Genomic DNA, 21,820 nt, shown 5'->3' on the forward strand with positions numbered 1-21,820 from the left:
AATTTCTTTTAAAAATTCGAATAATATCTTGCCAAAAAATTATTGGAGATTGTCCAGATCTTGAAAAACGAAGTTTGAAGAGAAAAGTTTTGCAACTGTTGGAAACTATCTGTGATTTAAACTCCGCACAATCGAGCATCAAAAGACAATATTTGTCGATACTACAATGCAGGTTGTAAAGCAACAAAGGGCGATTTCTCAATATCATTTTCTTCCTTCCAAGAAGACGAAATAGTTTGAAGAGAATCGACAGATTCAAACGATTTTCAATGTAGTTTTATAAAATGCTCTTTTTCTCTACAATTTCCTCCAAAATTGTTTGCAATTTCATCCTCTTATCATTTAATGAAAAATCATTTAATGAAACACGCGATCGTACAAATCGTGACGATTCAAGATATAAAATTAATACTTTAACCTAAAACAGATGGTGTCGTGTTATACATGTTAAATCGATCAACACAACCATAGAAAGAAGACTAAAAAGGAAACACCTAGCAGATCTCACAAAGGATATATCTTAACAAACACGAAGATGGTACCCCATTAGGGGTAGCCACCCACACGATAATCAATCAGATAAAAAATTCTACCAAATGTTCAAATTGGACAAATTGTGAATGTGAAATTTTAAATAAAAAAAAAAAAATGTTAAATGATGCCCATAATGTCATTCGTTCTGTATGTATCTGTAATTATTTACCATCCTGTTGTCACATACATTATTATTGCATACATTATCACACACGCGTATATATAAATTCATTATCGTTTTAAAATTCGAATTTCAGATATCTACCTCATTTTTATATTTGCCTATGTGAGCTTTATAGAATATTCGAGCTAAACGCAATATCTGTAGTTAATCGTGTTTCTGTTGTTATGTAAATCGTTGTTATGCATATATAACATATATATATATATGTATATATGCATAACAACATATATACTATATATATATATATATATACTATATATATATATATATATATATATATATATAGTATAAATTCACTACTGTTCTAAAATATGAATACATATATGATATATATATATAATTATAAATATATATAATATTTATTTATGTAGAAATCGTTTGCATTCACACGAAATCGAATATAATACCCCGTTTCACCTATTCGTTACTCACTACCTCTACGACACAACGACACAGCGATCTTCACACGACGACGACAAATTCAACTCTGACTTTCTCAACTCTCGTTACAATATTTTCGGTCGGAAGTATTAGGTCGTCCGAAAAGTTTCTGTCGTTTTATAAGGAAATAATGGATGCACGGCATTTTTCGTTTTATATTATTTTATCGAATTACGTGGTCCATTTTGTTCTATCAAAATAAAGATCGCAACGTTCGACAGATTAGGTTTCATGTTTGTATAAAGAAGCATCGTTGTAAAAGACGTGTCTGTAAAAGAAAGACACTTTCCGGACAACCTAGTAGTATAAATTCACTGTCGTTTTAAAATATGAATACATATATGATATATATATAATTACAAATATATATAATATAATATGTATATAAAATACATATTACAAAATATAATACGTATACAATATATATATATATATATATATATATGTGTGTGTGTACAGGAATTTTGTGACTAGGTTGGAGTTAGGCTATTGTATGTTCGTTATTGTATGTTCGACGTGTACCAATCTACATTCAAAATGGCTATCAATTTTATTTTTTCATCGCTCTATTGATTTCATATGGGAGTTTTATGTAGAAGGCCGTGTCCCATAATTGGCAACCGTACGTCCATATCGGTTTGAGGATAGTTTTATATATGAACAATTTGTTGTAGATTTTTAACTGCGATTTCTTGCCAATCAGCCACCAAAGTTTTCTACGTCTTTCGTTTAATTGTTATATCCTTTTGCGGATGTACGTTTTCTATCAAAGTTTTCTTTCTCAGTGTACTCCGAGATGTTCCACTGTATCCTGTCGTTATCTAATTTTACTAGAGATCATAATCTAGGATGCATAATTTTGAAGTGAACAGGGGAGAATTTAATTTGTGAGTACTCGAAGCGTAATAGCAGGTAATTTCCTTAAGTTTCAGGGAAATCGATTTCAAGATATAGCGAGGCTAACATGCAAATAGAAAAAAATACTTGTGCCAATTTAACTGAAATTAATTTTCTGTTTCTTTATTTATCGTCTTGTGTCGCATCAACCACTAATATAGGTTATTAGCGACATAAGAAGCAAGTTCACAGTTTGTTTTACAGCAGTTTTTGGATTGTTTCTTTGCTATTTAAATTGTCGTCTAAGACGAACTTTATGTTGAGTTGCCGCCTACAAGACAAAAATGAAATTTCCTATAATTTACGATAAAATGTTTCATAGTTTCAGGTATATTTTTGCACTTTACTTTATAGACGCTACGAATTCTTTGAAAATCCATTACATTTTTATATTTCAATATTTCATTATTAATTTAGAATAAATAATATATATTTTACACATATCATGAAAGTAAAATATTTCTAGTTATATGCTCGTCGACGTACATATAAATCTGCATTGGTGATTTTACTCCTCATACAAGCAAAACAGTATTAGATTATTAACAGAATGATTTAGTAATAATTAATAATTATAAATGATCTTCAATTACTGCAGCGAACAACATTTATTTATCGCAGAATTATATAAACAGCGCCGCTGTTCCAACGTAATTAGCATTTGAGATTCAGTTATCCAATAGATATCTAAAATGCTCTATATTTGTTATAAAGTATGGAAAACATACAAACAAACAGTAAATAATGGAAAACATTTTTCATTTTATTCGTGAACAAAGACTGGATACTTCGTATTCAAGGAACATACAAATAAAATATTATATTGAACATAACAACATAACAACATAAAAATATTATATTGAAATAATAATAAAGAGATACAATTAAAATGTTTGTAACATGTTCGGAACATATTTTCAGTACATTTCATGTACTATAATATTTTCATATTATCCACCAGAGTTGCTAAAATTATTCTCCACGTCAGAGAATTATGGATACACAAGACACATTTCTTTAAATTGAAATGTAACTGGCGCACAGAAATACATGATTTTACTTTTAACGTGACTTGAACCGGTCGTACAGAGCTTCGTGCACCATCTCGTAAAGCTTTTGTTTCGTGTCAGTTGGAAATGAAACTAATCCAGCAAAATAGTCTGAAAATACCTGGAAGTTGTTGCGATTTATTATAATGCGCCATTTTTTACTATTGCCTCCCTACTTAATAAAACAACATAAATGCTAATTAATCGGATGCCTTAGGATAAGCACGTTATTCTCTCTCAAAGTTCATATGCATTTTAAGATTTTCAGCATCATAGAAAATGTGAAAAAATGAAGAGGAAAACAACGAGTAGACAGTTAGAGGGCAAATGGTCTCCTCACTTGTCTATCAACGACAGTACACAAAATACGTTATTTTTTCTTTAGTAAATATTATTTCCTGGTATCTATGATATTTACCTTTTGACATACAAATGAAATAAGACTCGTGTGTACTAAAAATACCATTTAGTACACAACGCAAGCACGATATTTAGCATCGCATTTAGTACAACATAAAATCATGTATACGAAAGAACATGACGTCTTAATCTTGCAGAGTCTTTGTCTGTGAAGGGGTTAATGTTAAGATATTAACAATAGAACACGATTTTATTGGTATGTTATTCTTTTTGCATGATAATCTGACTTCTAAATAATTATGCATCAAGATCTATAAAAAAAAACGTGCAATATTTCTTTTAGATATTCAAAAAGGTAGAAGACGCAGTTATCACATTGTAAATTAATTAATAACGTTTCAAACCGAAAAATGCAACCGAAATAAAGGTGATTCTGCGTGAGAAAATAAATGAGAAACTAAATATCGGAAATTAAATAATCATTAATTGAAATAATAATTAAATAATATTATAATTGGAAAATAAATCTGTAATTTTCTTTTCGAGACAATTAATCGTCTTTAAATATTTGCCTGATAAGCATTAGCGAGTCCCGTTACAAACAGATACCTAAACTTGTGCATCTTATATTTGTTAATGAAAAACACAGCACGAAATAGGACAATAAATTTTGATTGCTTGCTAACAAAAGAAATTGAATTCCATAGGAATTTAATAGGAGGAGCAATAATAATTGTGAATATTCAACAGAACAGAAAACGTTTTCAGCCATTTCTAAAGCACCTAATAAAATTTATCGTCCATGAATATCCACTTTTATTTTATCTTCTCGATCCATACAATAAACACAAGTATATATAGATATTAGACCATAGCGAGATCCATTCAGGTCAATTTTCTCGGAAATAAAACTTCGTATGAATCACCTTATTGCCGATTATGCTACCAGTTACGAAACACCTTGGATGTAAAAATGAGTTATTTCAAGTTACACAGTATTCACATTCCTGTCAATTGAAATCGTCACAGTCTGTGCTAGGGACATTGTACATGCGCAGATTACGATATAAAAAAGAAGAGAGGTTACGATCTATCTGTGTAACGTTCAAATAAATTCCTCAATAAAATCGAACGATCTAGTATACAAATTCATCGAAGCTATCAAAACAGGTTAGTTTAGCGTCGCAATTACAAGATAATCTTCCGTCCAACGAACGGATGGTGGATAGCCAATTATGCAAACTACTCTGTTCGTTGAAGAGCAATTGCGATGCGTCGCGTCTGCCGTATACCGTATTAGAAAGCAGTTGGTCCGATTGATCGTCGAGCGTCTCGCAGAGTCCGCAGATCGACCGATTCCGAGTGAAACTTTCCGTTTGATCTGCGGTACCCGCTGCCGCCGATAAACGACCAAGGATTCAGCAGGTTGAAGTTTCCAGCCAGTCGAGCGGATCCGAGACGGGTCTGGCTCGGCCGCGGTTCCCATGCCATTACCTTACCTTACCTTACTTTTGCATCCGATGAGGCAGAAAGGAGGACACGTATTCGCAAGAGTCCTCTCGCGGAGAAAGTTTATTGTATCGTTCAACTCGTACACACAGACCTCTACACTCGTACGTCTTACGGGCCCAAGATTCGAGCTGCAAACAGCGGAAACCCATCCCGTCGTTTTCTACCTTGTATCGTGCACCGCGAATCTTCCCTTTTAACAATACCTCGTAATACGGATTTTTCCTCTTGCTCTTTTTTTTTTCTCCTCCTTTGCCTCGCCCGAGTGTAGCATTTTTTCGCCTGCAAGAATCATGCGCTTCCGGTATTCTTTGAGACTGTTTAGGTACTGTCAGGGACTAGAGGACACAGGCAACCTAACGTCTATTGTTAGTCGATAACGAACGAACGAGATTCCTCAGATTGTAACAATATGTTAGCTACGAGGTCGTGGGCAATGGATTTGTTGGCCACTTCTATTTATTATCAGTCGACCGTGAAACTGAAAACTTGAAGGGTACGCGAGCATACCGTGCTCTTCTTTCGGCCCCGTTTATCATTTCATGTCGTTGCTTTCCGTGTTCTCCATGTATTTGCAGTAATTTTCTTCCAGCGAATACTCGAGAGGGTAAACAGACTGGTACGCTTGTTTGCAACTTGCAGTGTAATTTATTTCTTCCTCTCTCGCTACTACACTCTTTTAAATAGGTACATAATAATGGTAAATAGGGCGGTCACGTATATTCGAATTTTTTTCATGTCTGAAATAACGTAGAAATCTTGTAATAACGTCAGGCACTTTGGGCCGCGGTATTGCAGACATCGACATGCGATTTTCTATTTTTATAAACGTAAATTAAACAAATATAGTGAAGACAGAAATTTGTTTCATCCACTAAATACCACGATAAGTGTTCTACTTGAAACTTCTCGTACAGGGTGTAACAGAACACGTGGCAGCCACTTCGGCAGCTGACATCTAAAAACAATGAACAAGATTTCTATGAACATATCTGTCTTCGTTTACGAGACATAACAAATTTTCCCCGTTGACTTTGTGTTGCTTAATTGCAATTACAGAAGATGCTAAAAATGGCCACTTTGCGTTTCGAGGCAAACATGTACACGTCCTGTTATGGATCGTGTTTCTCGAATTTCTTGAAAAGCCTCTTCTAATCTGAGCTTCGGTATTTCAATGTTTTCAATGCATCTTCATAAACGAAGATGAATAGAGCACGTGTTTATATACGCGTTTTTCACTGTTCTTATGTGGTTCCACGTGTTTTGTTACACCTTGTGTACTCTTGCGTATTATGTACACCCTATACGTTTTTGGAATTTTAAGTTTCTCAAAGACAATCTTACGATCGATATTTTTACAAAGTCAGGAACGAACGACGAACAGTTGAGTTTTGTTGCAGTCGGAATATCCTTTTCCCGCTCCTCTTGATATAACCGACACTATCTCGCAAATAATGTGCTCGCAAATAATATGTATACATATGTATTAGGTTGTCCGAAAAGTTTCTCTCGGTTTATGAGGAAATAATAGACGCGCAACATTTTCCGTTTGATATTATTCCGTCGAATTACGTACGATCCATTTTGTTCTGTTGAGATAAACACCGCGACATTTCACAGACTTGCTTTCACGTTTGTGTTATAAAAAAACACGTTTGCGAAAGAAAGACACTTTCCGGACAACCTAATACAACTGTAACAAGTATTGCCGCGCTCTTGTATTTATTATAACATTTGCATATCAATTAGGATACTACGAAAATAAAATGTAGAAGGTGATAAAAAAAAAATGGTTAAGGGATAAAAATATAGATTGGAAAATATGGATATGTGCCAACACGTTTCGTAGGCGATATACGTACGGAATAATCACGTAACTTTTAGTGAAATGGAATTCAAATTATTTCTCGCGTGTATACACTATGTTGCACGTACATATCTATTACATTGCTATTATACTTATTGATTCTAAATTTACATATACTAACATTGCAATATAACTGCGTATTAACCATCGGTTAGAAAAACGAGTTTTCTCTAATAGCCCATGGTACCGTTGCTACCTCTATGACGAGGTAAGAAACATGCGTATAAGTCAGAATTACAAGTTCATAAATTTATCTGTGGTTTTTGATAAAACAACATGTGTTAACATTTAAAATGTCGGCAGGCATTCAAACCGTGAATTTAATCGAACTTCCCACCATGGCCGGATGGACATAAATGGGTAGATCCGCACTGGCATCTTCCTGGTACATAAATCCCAGGGCGATTGACCGTCACCGTTTGCTATAACTCTGGATTCACTGGCGCTTCGCGTGAGATACGCTTCACTGCCATTGGATACAGGTAGTATCCGACAATTGGCGCGAGCCTTTTCGTACCCGGCTCTTTTGTATTACTGCTTTCCGACTTAATTTCTTTTATCCGTGACCCATAGAAATACAGCAGGCTGTGCACGATATACTCGATTTATAGCGGTCGTTCGCCTTCGATATTAAAATAATTACAGTCGCTCGAGTACTTGCTTAAATGTTTTTTAATTTATTTTATATTGCAATTCGAAACTTTGGAAAGGAATTTTACAAGGGACGTTTCGTGTTGTAACAGCCTCATGAATTTCCCCTGAATCTTAGCTATATATAGTAATATTCACCGTGCCTGACACTTGCACCTGCTCTCACTTACGTCATTGTGTATCATTAATTACATCTTAAAAACGTTGGAAATAATTCTTTAGTACGCCCTGATTCAAGTATGGAAACTGATCATTCTTGTTATTATTATTATCCACATATAGTAATGTGTACCGAACCTGGATGTTGCACCTGGTTGTCACTTACGTCATTATACACCATTAATTACATCTTAAAATATTGGAAATTGTTTATTTTCTTGTAATACAGTATATGATTTTTGTAGGCCAATTACGATATAGTTTTTTAAAAGTCGATTATAAAAATTGCAGTATGAAAAATTATGATTTTATATATAGTATACTCTTCACCAAATCTGGATCTTGCACCTGGTTGTCACTTACGTCATTATACACCATTAATTACATCTTAAAATATTGGAAATTGTTTATTTTCTTGTAATACAGTATATGATTTTTGTAGGCCAATTACGATATAGTTTTTTGAAAGTTGATTATAAAAATTGCAATATGAAAAATGATGATTTTATATATAGTATACTCTTCAACAAATCTGGATCTTGCACCTGGCGTCACTTACGTCATCATACATCGTTAATTACATCTTAAAATATTGGAAATTGTTTATTTTCTTGTAATAAAATATATGATTTTTGTAGGCCAATTACGATATAGTTTTTTGAAAGTTGATTATAAAAATTGCAATATGAAGAATGATGATTATTGTTATCTATATATAGTACTCCTCACCGAATCTGGATCTTGCACCTGGTGTCACTTACGTCATTGTATATCATTAATTCGCTTCTTGAAATATTGAAAATAGTTCTTATATGCACCATAATAAAATATATGATTTTACTACACCAACCGTATATAGTTCCTTAAATATTAATTATCAACAATTTATTAAATTACCTATTTTTTCTTTAAATAATAAATCTCTTGCCAAACATGTTACATACTAATTCTTTTAAATAACCATAACTAAAATAAAAGCCGTATATTTGGATAAATATTTCATTCTCTATAAAGTACTTTCAGCAACTGTTACCGTACAATTTCCCTTTTTATCGTCCTATTTAAAATTTACAATTTGATTACAAAAAACATTCGGTAAATTGTTTTAGTTGTGTCGCAGAGAATAGCATGCAGGTATTTTCCCATTGGTCTACAGCTTCAAATATTCTCGTTTAGAAAATAAATTGTTGTATGAGTGGAACTGTTTAATGATTAATAGTAGTGAATTATTCGGAAATGAATTATTTGGCTGGCTTTCTCATTCGCTGTTTCAATTTATCGGTAAGACGTGTGATTTTCAACGGATCCTGTTTTATGATCATTTCTAACTTCTTCGTTTCTAACGTAACTTCGTTGACCACTATACAGAGGATTACTGCTTGAAGTTTCTCGATCCTTTTTATATGGCTGTTTGCTATTGTTCCCCAAAGTTCAACTTCATACGCCTATATTGGGTTAATAACGGTTTTATAAATTAACAGCTCATTTTCTCCACTTAACTTAGAGCTTCTACTCGTGAGATGTTTCCTCCTTATCGCGTAATAGCACCGAAAAAAAAAAAAAAAAAAAATAGAACACCGTCAGGATTTAATCGCCAAACATGCAAACAGCGTAAACACAAGTGATGCTGTTCAAATGTCAGTTCCTGAAATGTTTCTCGATTCTCGAAATTAAACAAGAGATGAGCATTTGATCGATATTTTATTCGTTATTTTTATTCCATTTTCTGTCGTGCTCTAGCGATTCCAGCATTTAGGTATGATATTTTATTCGTTATTTGTATCCAAACTTCTGTTATCCAGTGATTTATCATTTAATCAAAACATTTACGCACGGCTTATGCCACAACAAATATAACGATGCGTCACATTTATCTCTGTAAATACTTTAATCTCTAGAACATGGCGAAAGATAGAATAAAAATAACGAATAAGATCTCGATCAAACGCTCGTCTGTCGCTTAATTTCAAAAATCAATAGCAATTCGCAGTAACCGATCGCAGAGGCTGTAATTTCGAGGTGCTGCAGAGGAAGCAGCGAACGCAGAGGGGAACCAGGACATTTTTCTCGGTCTGCTCGCCGCGGTGTGCCTTTTTTTCCGGCACACATACCACCGTTCCCCTAGCATAGTTGCATTCTGCCTGGCGCGACTCTATTACCTTTGTACGCGGTTGGTTAGTACGTAACAGGACAACGTTTGTTTCCCTCGCTAATTGCTCGGGCGTTTGGCGTAACGGGAGCACGTTCTCGTGTCCCAGAAAGCATCAGCGCGAGAGTCCGAAGACACGGCCACAATTCCTGTCGGTACGTCTTCTTCTGGCCTCCCCTTTCGTCTCCTTCTCGTTCCTCCTGCCCGCCTTCCTCTCATTATTCTGTCGGGGGACCTTCTTCTGTGCGCTACCCACACGCGACAGAGGAAGCTCGCAGAGTAAGAGAGAGAGAGCTGCACCGTTGCTAACGTTAATGCCGGTATAACAGTATTTATTACCGTCTCTCTATCGCTTCCACCATAAATACATACGTACAATGCGTCGTTAAGCGATCGCCCAGCCCCGGAAATAGACCGTGACCGAATGGTGAACGCGAGACAATTCCCGGAAGAGCGTTCAGACGATCACCGGAAGGTTAACCACCGGTGTTCGGAATACGCGTGCTGTGCCTACGCCCTTCCCTCCCCCTTTCCACCCTTCACGCCCTCTTCCGCCTGCTCCGCTTGCTTTTCTTCCGCTCTGTTTTTCCGCCTCTGATTCGCCTAACGGACGCGAACACCAGGTGCATTTGCAATACTTCATTGTCGTCACATGATCCGCGAAAAGTTTCAGATAACAAGGCATTAGAAGCGGAGAACACTTTGCAACGCTACTTTCTACACGCTTCTCGTAAGTTGATCTTTGCTACTTGCCGAACGAGTATAACGTGGCAAGCTTTCTCGAATAACAGCAAAGTGACATGGATCGGTTTTCGATCGCCACGTTTTACAATATGCTGCCTCGTTTGAAAGAATCATAGTAGATTTGTGAAATGATAAATGCGTGTATATACGCTGTTGTGTAGTAGATCTCCTCTTTGTTTTAATTTATACGCCGTATTTTTTATGTGGACGAGGCTAGACAGGAAGATCTCATAAAGGAAACATTATGATCGCACGAGTGAACAGTTCTAATAGCTACGAAAGATATTGACACATATTCCTCTTTCCCAGTGAGGTTTCTTTCTTATCAGATTTTACATTTCGTATTCGTAGTATCGAATTTTTGCAGTTATACGAAAATACTACGAAATTTAATGTATTCGTATGCAACTAATTAGTGTGTACGTGCCATGACCAACGAGTGAACAGTTCTAGTAGCTACGAAAGATATTGACACATATTCCTCTATCCCAGTGAGGTTTCTTCCTTATCAGATTTTATATTTCGTATTCGTAGTATCGAATTTTTGCAGTTATACGAAAATACTACGAAATTTAATGTATTCGTATGCAACTAATTAGTGTGTAAGTGCCATGACTAACTGTAAACAGTTCTAGTAGCTACGAAAGATATTGACACATATTCTTCTATCCCAGTGAGGTTTCTTTCTTATCAGATTTTACATTTCGTATTCGTAGTATCGAATTTTTGCAGTTATACGAAAATACTACGAAATTTAATGTATTCGTATGCAACTAATTAGTGTGTAAGTGCCATGACCAACGAGTGAACAGTTCTGGTAGCTACGAAAGATATTGACACATATTCTTCTTTCCCAGTGAGGTTTCTTTCTTATCGGATTTTACAGTTTGTAGTATCGAATTTTTGCAGTTATACGAAAATACTACGAAATTTAATGTATTCGTATGCTACTAATTAGTATGTAAGTACCACGAGTAATACAGTAGTGTGCCAGTATTTCATTCGGACTTAATCTCGATACAACATGATCGTAAACATGATAACATTAATGTAGAAGAAAAGGCTAGAACTATAACATATAGCAGAAGTAACTTGTAATCGTATATTGTAATGTTTTTACTCGTTTCTTATGATCCTGTTGGGAATCTAATATTTGGCTTCAACATGAAACGAAAGATTCTAAAAAAAAAGGAATATATTATTGACAAATGATGCGTATGATGCATATTCTTTTCGTTTCACATTTTTTATTATACTGTATATATCAAAGATAAACACGTATGAGATGCAGAAAAATAGAAAGGCAACAAGTCATTTGGAAGAAGAGAGATTGGAACTGATAAAGTGTGTTGTACACCAAAATAATAGGAGATAATTTATCTGTCGTTAATATACTACGTATGAAATTATGATATTAATTACTTGAGCGAATGAATCGAAACAGAGGAGAGGAACTGAAAATTGCTGAAATTTGTTCAGTACTGTGTCGAAATATTAAATCGTATAATATGTAGAAACTCGTTAATACATTGTTCATTTTCATGCAATTACGGAACGTTTGAAACTTCAAAAATACACAGAGTGCACGTAATATGGAAAAACGTATAAAATACCCAAAGTGTGACGCACGTTATGATACCCAGCAGATGAAGTAAAATATCTGCTCAAGTTGCATTTCTTCAGAGATGATGGTAAAAATTTGAATCCGCGTAAATATCCGCAGCATGCACAACGTCATCGATGCTTTGTAAAATCTCAAATTTCCGAAGGCTAACACGATTTTATCGTCAGCCAGCGCGTTTATTTTCGCGGAATGTTATCATCGCCAGCGTTGCTGCTCGACATGCGCTACGATCAAGCGACCCTGTTACTCAGCTTGATGCTAACGATAGTTTGTGCCGGGTTGCGCGTCGTACAAAGCAAATAGGTAACGAAATAAATTTCTCGGCGCAGAGGCGCGCTGCAAGCCCATTTCGTAGCGCTCCACCTCGAACAGTGAAACTGCAGCCCCGGCAGAAGCAGGCGAAACCAGGGAGGAACACGTGAGGACGCCTCGATGAAATATATCTTCGGCTGCAAACGTGGTTCCTGCTCGTAAAGGAGCCTCGGATTACATGGCGCGTATAAAAGCCGACAGGAACGAAACGTCACACACCGTCTCTAGCGTACGCCGTGATCGTATAAATTACCAGCGACGTCCAATTAAAGAGACTCACGCTCGAATCGCTGACAAGAGCAGCAAAAAATACGTCGTAGCGCTAGTGTTGCACCTACGCGCGACACTTGTAATAAGGTTTCAACATGTGCGTCGAGTTTCAGGGGCATTGTTAGGGATAAGTTTCATCGAAAACAGACCTACGCTTCCGTTCATAAGTACGGGCCATCCCATAAATAACGCGTCTTTTTCTAAGAGTTGAGAGTTCAGTTCAAAACAATGGGAGTTTTTACTATCGGAATTTGAACAGATCGTGATAGAAAGCTCGTTAGCACGTTGACTGCCACGCGTGTTTTCACTGAAATCTCCGTCAGGCCACGCGTGCCGCAGTACCAAGCGTTCTCTGCTAGCTCTACTCCCATCGATATTTTAGTAATGCGAGTAAATAATGTTTTTAATAAACCATTTTCGTATTACTCTTATAACAATTCAATGGTTTCATTATTTTCTTTAGAATATCTTTTCAAATACCTACGACGATCCTTCGCAAGTAGTCGAATAAGCGTCACCCGAATACGGGTGACGCGGCCCTACCGGAATCTTTGCTGTCGTGGCAGTCAACGTGTTAGAGGAGGATAGAAAAAATACGAAAAGAGACGAAATCGTCAGTGATCGATGGACAGAAGGTAATTGTTTGTTTCAGCATGCAATAGGAAAACCAATGACTGCATTACCTATGTGATGATTTAATATTTTATGTATCGATATTAGGGCTCCTGTTGTACAATGTGAAAATTGTATGCAGAATAACTTAAAATGGTCGGAAACGGAGAAAATTTAATTGATGCATTTTGAACTTCACAAAAATCCAGCTTTGTTCGTAGTGGATATATTTTATTTCTGCTTTTTGTTTTATAATGCCGTTTTGTAGCTTATTAAATTGTGTGTAACTGGTACTATTTAAATAACAAAAGTGAAATAAGTTGAAAATATTGCTTACACTTTGCGGGTTGGTATTATTCAGCAAATTCGGTTTCGGTATAATCCACATCGAAGTTTAAGTATTCTACGTTGAAACCTTCTCTATATTTTCAACAATCCTATCGTTGCTGTTTAAATTATCGTAAATATGCAAATCTGCTGGAACGCAGTGCCTCGTGTTTTTGTAAGTTTTTAAGTTTTATCCCCGACACGGTTTATAAATTGTTTATTTAAAATCTCATCGTGTCGTATATAATATTAATTAATTGGTTTTAAACATTATTGCCAAAATGAATTATGATAGTTCATTTATGAAGTTGGAAGAACTCGTAGCTGGACAACCAAACGAGTTCCATGATGTTTCACATTTACAGATGTCTAGCTCTTTATTGCATATTAACTTGTTTCAATAAATTTTATCGCGTCACTGTGTTTTACACCTCCGATGAAGAATAAAATCTTCCAATTTGTAGCTTTGTAACTAAATAACATTCTGTCAAAAATAATCAAGTATACAAATTTTTCTGAACGAGGTAGCGTGTATAAAATTGGTCGGCGTTTTGCGTCAGACAATATTTGGTTGCGAAAACTCGCTTGAACATACGAACGAAGCGAAATTAATATTTATGGAAAATATTCCATAAAAGCTTAGCAATATAAAGGTTCAAATTAAAAATAGAAATTCGATACCGAACATGTGCACTTTCTAACAGTTTCGCTACGTCACTATAGCGTCTATGTGTTCTTGGTATACGCAAATTATCCTGAAGCGATGCTATCGTTTTAACCGCTTCAGAGGGAAATTAAATCTGTTCGTTGAATTATGCGTTCCTAAATACGAAACAATTACCATAAATATAAAAAGCTGACGAAAAGATGCAGCGTCGTTATACTTAAACCGTGGAAGGGAGAGGATATTCGAGCCATTAAAACGGAATTGTTGAAAGTCTTTAGATTTTTGCATGAAGGATTCTTTCAACCGCAGGATATAATCCGACCATTAAACAGGTAATACAGAGAAGAAAGTAGAAAGAAATCGTAAAGGAAACCGACTGTACCACGGTCGCTATTCCGCTGTTCCCAAGAACACGGAATGTTTCGTAAATTGCGAAAGTTGGCGAATCGCGAGCACCGAACCGTAGAATTTCGTCTCCCGGATCAAAAGAAACGAACCGGAGCTTCGGGGAAAGATATATTCCACGGTCAATGACTTTTTCTAGAAAACCGATTTCGCGACAAAAAGAAACGAATTTGCATGAGAAACCATGGCTTGTGTCGTTTGACAACAGTACACTTTAATTTCGAGACTGTGCTGTGTCATGAAAAGTCGAACTGTATAAACAAGACAATAGAGAGGAAATGTTTTTCGCTTCGATTCACGCATGATAAAAATATTTCCAAGAGATATGGCAAACGTATCGAGCAAATTTATTTATCGTCTGTTCAAATCCTCGCGTTTCTGCAAGAATCGTCGTGATTATTTTCGAAGGAAATATAATATATTTATCGATCGAATATTAGCGTTCCGAAGTCGAACCAGATTTTTCTTACGTTTATTTCGGCAACCATATACAATTGGCCGATTCGAAATTCCAATAGGATTATCTTTTCTTCAAAGTGGAGTTTAATGTCACATCAACTATTATGTTATTAATTATACAGGGAAATGTTAACATCATACTAAGTTCTATCGAGTAATTTGATTTTCTCGACGAATGTTAGCAAATGTTGAATTTTGCTGTCATCCAAATTATCTTTCACGTGGAATTTTAATTTGTATTTAGTGCGGAAATTCCAATAGAATTATCTTTTCTTTAATTGTTTAATGTTACGTCAACTATAAAGTTATTCGTTATCCAGCGAAATGTTAATATCGTACAAATTTCCATCCGGTAATCTGATTTCCTCGATGAACATCAGCAAGTCGTGAATTTTGTTGTCTTCCAAATTATCTCCGACAAGGATCTTAATTTGTATTTACCGCGAAGTATGCTGTATTTCCAATAGTTTCAAATCTTTCAATGAACCTGCATATTTAACGTCTGCATACTCGGTCGTCTTCGACCAATAATTTCAAGTAATCTTCCATTCTGCGTATATTTTAAAATTCGCTTAAAAAAATTCACGTAGCATATAGCAATAAAACTACTGGACGATGTTCCAGAAACTTGGAAGAGTATTCAAGAATTTTTGAGGAATTTTTTAAAACGCAGCGACCTAAAAATAAAGTGTATGGTCTTGGGCGACTCAGTATGCAGACGACGTCGCTAGGAATAAGATAGCAGACTCAAAAATTATTACGTAAAAAGAAATAAGATTACTCTTAACTACTAGCAGTTGACTTATTTAACGATACGCAATCTTTTAACTTACTTTCGCGTATTTACACTCCTGTTCACTGGAACTGCATTGTTCCAGCCAATCAAACTCGGAAATTCCACGTGGAAAAATTTGACAGCGCAAACTCTGTTTCCAAGATTCTAAACAATCAACCCTAAACTACTGTATTCTTCCTTTAGTTCCGGTGAACAGACTATTTCAGGACGAGAACAGTTACCCGGGAAACGAGAAGCTACCCTCGCAGACGAACTTTAAACTAATCGTAAATACACGGGCCATTGGCTCTCCTCTTCGCAACGAATTTCGTGCAATCGATCATTTGATTAAATAGAAGACAACAATTACTTGAAGCCACTTTAATTGCTAATCGCACGGTTCTCGTTGCGATCGATAAAGTTGCGATTGAAAACGAACGTTGTTGCTTGTAACAAGATTTGATACTTGCCATCGTCGCTATTATCTTTTATTGCCAGTTTTCTATTACGATTAATATACATGGTGTCCCATTCAGCTGGGACAAGTTACAACCTTGAGACGGTAAAAGATAAAAAAGAATTCCTCTAGACATAATTCAAGTAATTCCCTGTTTTCTATTACAATTAATATGTAGAGTATATAACTGGGACAAGCTGCGACTCTGAGACAATTGGGACAAGCTACGACTCTGAGACAACTGGGACAAGCTGCGACTCTGAGACAGTAACCATGTAGAAAAGAATTAGACACAATTTCTTTATTTGCCTGTTTTCTATTACGATTAATATACATGGTGTCCCATTCAGCTGGGACAAGTTACAACCTTGGGACGGCAAAAGATAAAAAAGAATTCCTCTAGACATAATTCAACTAATTCCTTGTTTTCTATTACGATTAATATGTAGAGTATGCAACTGGGACAAGCTGCGACTCTCAGACAATTGGGACAAGCTGCGACTCTGAGACAACTGGGACAAGCTGCGACTCTGAGACAACTGGGACAAGCTGCGACTCTGAGACAGTAACCATGCAGAAAAGAATTAGACACAATTTCATTATTTGCCTGTTTTCTATTACGATTAATATACATGGTGTCCCATTCAGCTGGGACAAGTTACAACCTTGGGACGTAAAAGATAAAAAATGATTTCTCTAGATAATTCAAGTAATTCCCTGTTTTCTATTACAATTAATATGTAGAGTATATAACTGGGACAAGCTGCGACTCTGAGACAATTGGGACAAGCTACGACTCTGAGACAACTGGGACAAGCTGCGACTCTGAGACAGTAACCATGTAGAAAAGAATTAGACACAATTTCTTTATTTGCCTGTTTTCTATTACGATTAATATACATGGTGTCCCATTCAGCTGGGACAAGTTACAACCTTGGGACGTAAAAGATAAAAAAGAATTCCTCTAGACATAATTCAAGTAATTCCCTGTTTCCTATTACGATTAATATGTAGAGTATATAACTGGGACAAGCTGCGACTCTGTGACAGTAACCATGCAGAAAGAAATTTGACATAATTTCATTATTTGCCTGTTTTCTGTTACGATTAATATATAAGGCAATTACATTAATAGAACATTAGTATTATACGTAGAGTAATTTAACGTAGAATATTAATATATAGGATAATGTAATATGCTATCGTACGACCCTTTCCACCAGAATTCACAATGTATATTCAATGATTACGTTACAAAGGATATTTCTCTTGCGTAAAATAATTGAATCGGGCACCTTATTATCCGAATAAGAAGAAACACCATGAATTTAATAGAAACGCTACAGATGTAAAGCGCTGTTCGACAATGTTTACAATCTGCAAAACGCAATGTATTATAAAGAGTACTTTTAAAAATAAGAATTAATAGGATTTTTCAGCGAGATATATACTAAACGTTGGCGGGAAAGAATTTTTCTGCTAGAGGGTCTGCAGAAAAACGACACGAGCTAACTTTGTTGGAGCTATGCGAGACACGTTTGAAGACGGTACGGTTTCAAAGTAGTCTGACTAACTAACGCTTCTATACAGTACGTATCCCGTATGCAAGTGGATTGTATCCAAGTTTCATACTTCGTTACAAACTTCCTTGCTCGTCTTTCCAAAGACGTTCGGCTTTGTTTTCAGTTAACTTACCGAGTAACCACCGAGAACTTTATACTGTGTTACGTTTAAGTAGCTGCTGACGCGTTGTAAACTTCCGGTTCTACACTCATTTCCCTGCGGCCATTTAAAATTATTAAAGCTGTGTTGGCGGTACTATTAAATACTTTACCGCAATAAGTCAATTAATGCCGAGCCATTGAAAGTGTTCTTATTAAAAAGCTAGACTTCAGTAACAATTGTTACTAACTTTCAGCAATTACGAAGGAAGAATAAAATATTTATGCTTTCTTGGAATCTCTTACGAGCCCTTTTTCTTTCATTGTCTACTATCTTCCTCTAAACACTTAAAATAAGTCTATGTTTATTTTGTTTAGTTATATTTGTCTAACCTCGGTCTGTAGGTCAGCTTGTAGTCGTCGTATCAGAGAATTTCGCAATATTTCAAAAATTCCAAACAATGACAAATGACAGAAATGGATGGTAGTTATTTCAAGGATCTTCTACGAAGATAAGTAATTGCAGATTATTGGAACGCAGAAATGCCTATGAAACAAGGTCAGATAGAAGGCACGTTCGTATGAATTTTTCCATTGTTTCTTCTTTTTTCGCTTTTCTGCATCCTATCCACTCTTGAAGCGAGGTTCACATATCACGATACACTCTGTATATACAGGATGATGCGTAACGGTTCGTGATAGAAATGAGATCTGCGAGATTCTATGATTTAAGATAAGTCGAAGATTAAAAATAAAGAAATTGCGCTGGAAAACACATTCTTGAGAAAGTCGAATTTGAAAGTTTGCCAGAGATACGTGAATTTGCTTAAATCGTAGAATAAAATTGAAACACGTTAGCGAAGAATTATCAAATATAATTTTCCCGAAAAATGAGATTCCACGCGAACAGACTTTATTCTCGACTTGTTTTCGCATGTAGAACAACTTCCTACCTACTTCTGTCTACCTGCGAATTAAATTCACGTTGATTCGACAATCTTTCAAATTCGATTTTTCCAAAAACAAAATCACCAGCGCAATTTGATTATTCCCGATTTTGTTTCTTATCTTGATCCATAGATCTATTTGTATACGACCTCTGCAAAAGATCATTCACTGTTTATCTATATGTATATTTATACAAATGATCGGGAGGAAATTCAAGCTACAATAAGATTTTTGTAGAAATCCGAGAAAACGCTGATGATCATCGCTCGTGGAATGCGTTAGTGGGGCGGAAAAGGTGGAATAAATTCTTAATGAAAGATTCATCGACTGTGACTGAAATTCAGTGACTCTGTATTTTCAATGTCCACTCTCGGAGAACCCTCTCAGCTACCTACGTACGAAGATTACGGGGTTTTTTTTTATTATTTGTACTTTACAATTTGTTCAGCTGGACATTTGGTAAGTTTTTCTAACTTAATTGCTAAATAACATGTGGATGGCTACTTCCAGCGAGATACCAAAAAATTAATACTTTTTTTTATTGTTTAATTTGTACTTTACAATTTGCCCAGCTGGACATTTGGTAGATTTTTCTAACTTAATTGCTAAATAACACGCGGATGGCTACCCCCAGCTGATACCATCTTCAAGTTTGACTATTTTATTTCTTCAGTGAAGTTAGTGGGGTGTTTTCTAGAACAAAGTCTTCTTTTCTATTTAATTTGTACTTTACAATTTGCCCAGCTGGAAATTTGGTAGATTTTTCTAACTTAATTGCTAAATAACACGCGGATGGCTACCCCCAGCTGATACCATCTTCGAGTTTGACTATTTTATTTCTTCAGTGAAGTTAGTGGAGTGTTTTCTAGAACAAAGTCTTCTTTTCTATTTAATTTGTACTTTACAATTTATCCAGCTGGACATTTGGTAGATTTTTCTAACTTAATTGCTAAATAACACGTGAATGGCTACCCCCAGCTGATACCATCTTCAAGTTTGACTATTTTATTTCTTCAGTGAAGTTAGTGGGGTGTTTTCTAGAACAAAGTCTTCTTTTCTATTTAATTTGTACTTTACAATTTGCCCAGCTGGAAATTTGGTAGATTTTTCTAACTTAATTGCTAAATAACACGTGAATGGCTACCCCCAGCTGATACCATCTTCAAGTTTGACTGTTTTATTTCTTCAGTGAAGTTAGTGGGGTGTTTTCTAGAACAAAGTCTTCTTTTTTATTTAATTTGTACTTTACAATTTGTCCAGCTGGACATTTGGTAAATTTTTCTAACTTAATTGCTAAATAACACGCGGATGGCTACCCCCAGATGATACCATCTTCGAGTTTGACTATTTTATTTCTTCAGTGAAGTTAGTGGGGTGTTTTCTAAAACAAAGTCTTCTTTTCTATTTAATTTGTACTTTACAATTTGTCCAGCTGGACATTTGGTAGATTTTTCTAACTTAATTGCTAAATAACACGTGAATGGCTACCCCCAGCTGATACCATCTTCAAGTTTGACTATTTTATTTCTTCAGTGAAGTTAGTGGGGTGTTTTCTAGAACAAAGTCTTCTTTTCTATTTAATTTGTACTTTACAATTTGTCCAGCTGGACATTTGGTAAATTTTTCTTACTGAATTGTTAAATAACATGTGAATGGCTACTCCCAGCGGGTTACCATCTTCGAGTTACGGGTGTTTATGAACAAATTCATTTGCACTATGTCGCCTCATAGGAAAGATACACTCTCGGTTGACCTCGGAACCGACTACTGTCGGATGTTGCCGTTAACAGGTAGGAAATTTATGGAATTTACGTATGCCGGCTAAACTGCAGACACGGAGGCTTCTTTACGAGCGACACGGCCTGCAACAGCCGCCCGTTTCGCAAAAGTGCGCGCGCTCGTTATCACGGTTTTCCCTGATAGCCACGTCTTAATGGCTTTCGCGGATTACGTTACGTACGTTCAACGTGAAAGTTTCAACGGTTTAATATAACCCGCTACTCTCTTTTTCTCGTTGCTCCTTTGCACCCGATGGGCTACGAAGCCTCCGTTTTGCTGCTATTTCTGTTATTTAGATTATCTGGCAAAGGACCTTTATTGCCGCTTTCTCGGCCGAGAAAATTCGACACGGCAAACTTAATTTTCTGCGATCTTAATATTTGATAAGGTATTCCATACATATTTCGTAGCACGTATGATATTTGATAAAATATTCTATACGTACTTTATAATATGTATAATGTTTGATAAAATGATCTACACCCGGATTTCCAAGGATTTTATTAAAACGTGAACGAATGTATTTTTCCGTGGAATAGACAGAAACACAGCTGTATATGTATGGAAGTTTAAGTCATCAATAATCACACTGACAATCTTGTGTTACGTCGACTTATTAATTTCACTGTACGCTCACGTCCTTTACAGAGTACGTCTGGTCTTGCAGATTGACTTCTTCTCGAGCGATTTTAGATTTTATAATCCCATCACCGGAATATGCAACTATGCAAATAATGGATCGAGTAATTTCTTATCTGGATGTTACTATTAATTTGAAGCGTCCAGCGTTGCAATTATTCAACTTCTAACGTGTTATTAAAATTCAACTTTCTTTATCCCTCGTTTTTCCTGTGCAGTGACTCAAAAAATTGATCCGAGCCGCATGCCAAGCCATGATATAAGCGCTCACTTATTAATGTGTTAGCGATATAAATCAACAGGTGCTGTTCGAAAAGTGACGGTAATTTAGTCTGCCGTGT

The 21,820-nt window shown here is 35.8% G+C and overlaps 1 protein-coding gene across 1 annotated transcript in view; it reads left to right on the top strand.

The window, feature by feature from the left end:
- The first annotated feature begins 7,300 nt into the window (after positions 1-7,300).
- Positions 7,301-21,820, top strand: part of LOC126866468 (CCR4-NOT transcription complex subunit 6-like) — a 516,829-nt gene continuing 502,309 nt past the window's right edge. The window contains exon 1 of the mRNA XM_050620071.1: positions 7,301-7,323. The gene's annotated coding sequence lies outside the window, so the exon portion shown is untranslated. The remainder of the gene's footprint in view (positions 7,324-21,820) is intronic.

Source organism: Bombus huntii, chromosome 6 (genome assembly GCF_024542735.1).
Source record: "Bombus huntii isolate Logan2020A chromosome 6, iyBomHunt1.1, whole genome shotgun sequence".
Taxonomy (NCBI): domain Eukaryota; kingdom Metazoa; phylum Arthropoda; class Insecta; order Hymenoptera; family Apidae; genus Bombus; species Bombus huntii.